Source organism: Trichechus manatus, unplaced genomic scaffold (assembly GCF_000243295.1).
Source record: "Trichechus manatus latirostris isolate Lorelei unplaced genomic scaffold, TriManLat1.0 scaffold00031, whole genome shotgun sequence".
Taxonomy (NCBI): Eukaryota; Metazoa; Chordata; class Mammalia; order Sirenia; family Trichechidae; genus Trichechus; species Trichechus manatus.
Window position 1 is genome coordinate 14,237,900 of NW_004443967.1, and position 4,414 is coordinate 14,242,313.

At 50.0% G+C, this 4,414-nt stretch overlaps 1 protein-coding gene across 3 annotated transcripts in view; it reads right to left on the bottom strand.

Moving 5' to 3' along the window:
- Positions 1-131, bottom strand: part of OAT (ornithine aminotransferase) — a 21,360-nt gene extending 21,229 nt beyond the window's left edge. For 2 of the 3 annotated variants that reach the window (XM_004374923.2, XM_023730042.1), the window contains exon 1: positions 87-131. The gene's annotated coding sequence lies outside the window, so the exon portion shown is untranslated. The remainder of the gene's footprint in view (positions 1-86) is intronic. The other variant, XM_023730044.1, reaches the window with a different exon arrangement.
- Between the last annotated feature and the right edge of the window lie 4,283 nt (positions 132-4,414).

The window sequence follows — 4,414 nt, forward strand, 5'->3', positions numbered from 1 at the left end:
GCCCAGCGCGCTCCCCGCCCTCTCCCCGCGCAGCCCGGCCCGCCCTCCGGGCCACAGCGCCCCGAGCGTGGAGCCCGCGCGGATACCTGACAGCGCGTCTCGTACAAACCCGGCGTCCCCTGAGCGACAGCGCGGCGGCGCGCGTCCCCGACACTTAAGAGGAGGCTTCCGCCCCGCCCCCGGGACGCCCTCGCCGCCCATTGGCTGGCGGAGGAGAGCGCGGCACCCATGGCCGTAGGCCCCGCCCGCCGCCCCGCCCCGCCGCCGCGCGCCTTCGGGGCTGCGCGCAAGCGGTGGGTTCGAGCCGCGCTTGCGGCTAGTGGGCGATGGTGTCTTTGGTCCGGGGAGGTGGAGGCCGTGGTTGTGCGGCTGCACGCGGGCCTTGCCCAGGCCTGCACTCCCCGCCTTGCCTCACAGGGCTGTACGTGGGCACCTGCGCCTGCTCTGCCCGACTCAGCTGCTGGACCCCTCCCCTTGAACCTGAGGTGGGCATCGCTGGGTTGTGCTACTGAGTCCACCTCCCGAAGTTATCACTGCAGCTGGAAAAGTACACTACACACCTCTTCGACTGCCGTTAGACTGCCGTTAGATGTTTATACAACGGCAAGGCATGCGGAGTCCAAGTTATAAAACTCAGAACTCAAGTGGATATTCTGAGACAATCAGATGTTAGAATCAGGAGCCCCTGGGTGGTTGTAAACGGTTAAGCACTGCACTGCTAGCTGAAAGGTTGGTGGTTCGAACCCCATCAGAGAAGCCTTGGAAGAAAGGCCTGGTGATCTGTTTCTGGAAGGTCACAGCCTTGAAAGCAGTTCTACTCTGCACATATAGGGTCGCCATGAGTCAGCTGATCAGCTGGACAGCAACCAACAACGGAACAACGTTAGAACCGCAAGAGCTTGGACATCGTTTAGTCTACAACGTGTATTCTGTATATGGGGAAACAGACTTGAGAAGGGAAGCGACTTGGGAGGGTGAGGAAGACATACAACAGGTGAGGGGCAACCGAGTCCTATGGGCCCCACATCCTTGTCAAGGGCACACACTGAGAGCTGCAAGCAACAGGACTGTGTGTCACAGCACCATTTTCCATTAATGAGTCAGTCAGAGTCCCAGGGGGAAAAGATGGCACATTGCAATTCGGAAATTTGAGGAGAATTTGTCAAAGGAATTACTTAAATGTGGGTAGAGGCAAACCAAAGGGAAGAAATAGCCTGGGCCTGGGACACCGGGGAGGGCCATCACCAGCCTTGGCATAAAGGGTCTAGAAATGGGAGGAGAGAGAAAGAGTGTGTGGGGAAGCTGCCTGGCTGAGCCCTGGCCATCAACAACCCCACAGGGATAAGCAGCCTGACCCCACTGTCTTATTTCCCTCATCTTGTGCCAGGGCGCCCCATGGGCAGAACCCACTAGGAAGCCAGAGATCTAGGGAGTCTGCAGATCAACTGCCTGGGACAAAGAACACGGTAGGGAAGGGTGGAGAGTGGATGGCAGGGTGAGGGCGAATGGAAGATACCCAGCACCCATAACCAGCTAAGGAAAGTCTTAGCTGAACAGACAGTAAGGTCAAAGCTACCTGTGAGGCCCGGGAAATGGCATGGGCACTGAGGCAGAACCGCCAACAGTCAAAGCCAATGTTTGCAGTTGACCTGAGCAAGATACCAAAAGAGGTTCTGTCCTCCATGGCTCAATCCTCTCCTCCGCCAAGGTCGTTTGCTCAGATTGCTATGGCCACACCCTCTCTGGAGCTCACTGAGAGCAGGACTTTGCCTTTTATGTCTTTGATGTCCCTCCATAGCATGGAATACCATATAATTAACTTCCTGGAAGTTGGGTCGTTCTGCCCAAGTGCTCAGAGGAGAATTGTTTCTCCACGGATCTGCTCAACAAACCTGGGCAGGTATATGGGGCCAAGCCCAGATATAGGAACTCTTAGAGAACCCAGGCATCCTCACATTTTATGTCTTCGATGTCCCTCCATAGCATGGAATACCATATAATTAACTTCCTGGAAGTTGGGTCATTTTGCCCAAGTGCTCAGAGAAGAATTGTTTCTCCACGGTTCTGCTCAACAAACCTGGGCAGGTATATGGGGCCAAGCGCAGATATAGGAACTCTTAGAGAACCCAGGCAACCTCACCTATGCCTGGGGCAGGCAGCAGGACAAGGTGCTCCTGAGCTCGGGAAGGAGGACATAACACCCAAGACCTAAGTGTAACATCAAAATACGTTGCAACACCTTTGGACTCATAGATAAGGTGATGTTTAAAAGGTCTTTTCAAATACAAGAAACTGCTGAGAGTGTCTGGGCTTTATCTCTCCTCTCTTATCAGCAAAATGCAATAGGTACAGAGAACATGATAATGTTTTATGGTTTCTCCATTAAGAGTTGTTTTCAGCTTAATTTGGCCTTGAGAAGGAGACTGGACTTGAACGCTGCTTGTTTTCAACCAAGAAACAGAACTGCTCTATTCATAGGCATTTTATTCACACAGTCTAAAAACACATAAAGACAGATTGTACATGTCTTAGTTATCTACTGCTTCTGTAACAGAAATACCACAAGTGGATGGCTTTAACAAACAGAAGTTTATTCTCTTACAGTCTAGTAGGCTAGAAGTCCAAATTCAGTGCCAGCTCCAGGGGAAGGCTTTCTCTCTCCATCAGTTCTGGGGGACGGTCCTTGTCATCAATCTTCCCAGGTCTGGAAGCTTCTCGGCCCAGGGACCCCAGGTCCAAAGGACCCGCTATTCTCCTGGCTCTTGTTTCTTGGTGGTATGAAGTCCCCCATGTCTCTCTGCTCGCTTCTCTCTTTTATATATCAAAAGAGATTGGCTGAAGACACAACCTAATCTTATAGATTGAATCCTGCCTCATTAACATAACTGCTTCTAATCCTGCCTTATTAACATCCTACAGGTAGGATTTACAACACATAAGAAAATCACATCAGATGACAAAATGGTGGACAATCACACAATACAGGGAATCATGGCCTAGCCAAGTTGACACATATTTTTGAGGGACACAATCCAATCCATGACAGTATTTACAAAGATTTTTGAGCCTCAAAAACTATTCATAGATTCATATAATCAACTATACCCATTCCTGTCTAGTCGATTCCGACTCATAGTGACCCCATAGGACAGAGTAGAACTGCCCCATAGGATTTCCAAGTCTGTAATCTTTACAGAAGCTGACTGTCACCTCTTTCTTCCACAGAGCGGCTGGTGGGTTCGAAGTGTCAACCTTTCAGTTAGCAGCCAAGCACTTAACCGCTGCGCCACCAGAGCTCCTTAATTAACTCTACAGGGACCATAAAACCTGGAGATATGAAGACTGAACCTCATCGCAGTTATCCAAAACCTAAATGACAGTAGTTCATTCAGAAAGTGTTTGTTGAGTGCCTGTGGTGCCTGGAGTTGCCAGGGTTTGCACATCAGGCAGAAACACGTGGGTCTGTTTAGGAAGCAGGAAGAAGTCGGGAAATGTTCCTTCAACACGTGTGAACAGAAATCTTGAAACTCTGACCATCTGAAAAAGCTGCAACTGCACAGAAAAGGAAAGAATTCTTGATCTTCTTGTACAGGCAACTCTTCATCGTTTAGTGACCAGAAAAACAATTTCTGGATTAGACAGGCCTCTTGGCTTTCATTATTCCTTCCTTTGTCCAACTTATAATTATTTGCTGTTACTACAGTCTGCATATACTTGGGCTTAACATGATTAAGGAAACCCTGGTGGCGTAGTGGTTAAGAGCTTGGCTGCTAACCAAAAGGTCAGCAATTCAAATCCACCAGGCGCTCCTTGGAAACTTTTTGGGGCAGTTCTACTCTGTTCTATAGGGCCGCTATGAGTCGGAATAGACTCAACGACAACGAGATTTTGGTTTGGTTTAACATAATTAGAAAAGAACATCCAAGCGAAGGTCCAAGAGAACATTTGATAATGACACTTAGAAAATACCTGTTCGCTCTTCCTCGTGGCGCCATGGGGGCGATCAGCTGCGTCCCCATGAAACTGAACATCTCCTTCCCAGCGACTGGCTTCCAGAAACTCACTGAAGTGGATGATGAATGCAAACTTCCACCTTTTATGGGAAGCGAGCGGCCACTGAAGTAGCTGCTGACTCACTGGGTGATGAGTGGAAGGGTTATGTTGTCCGAATCAGCGGGGGGAACCACAAACAAGGTTTTCCATGAGGCAAGGTGTCTTGACACACGGCTGTGGCTGCCTGCTACTGAGGAAGGGGTTACAGACCAAGGAGAACTGTTCAACAAAAGCGCAAATCTGCCCGAGCTGCATTGTGGATGCCAGTCTGAGTCTTCTCAACTTTGCTATTGTGAAAAAGGGAAGAAGGATATTCCAGGACTGACTTACAGTACTGTGCCTCATCACCTGGGGCCCAAAA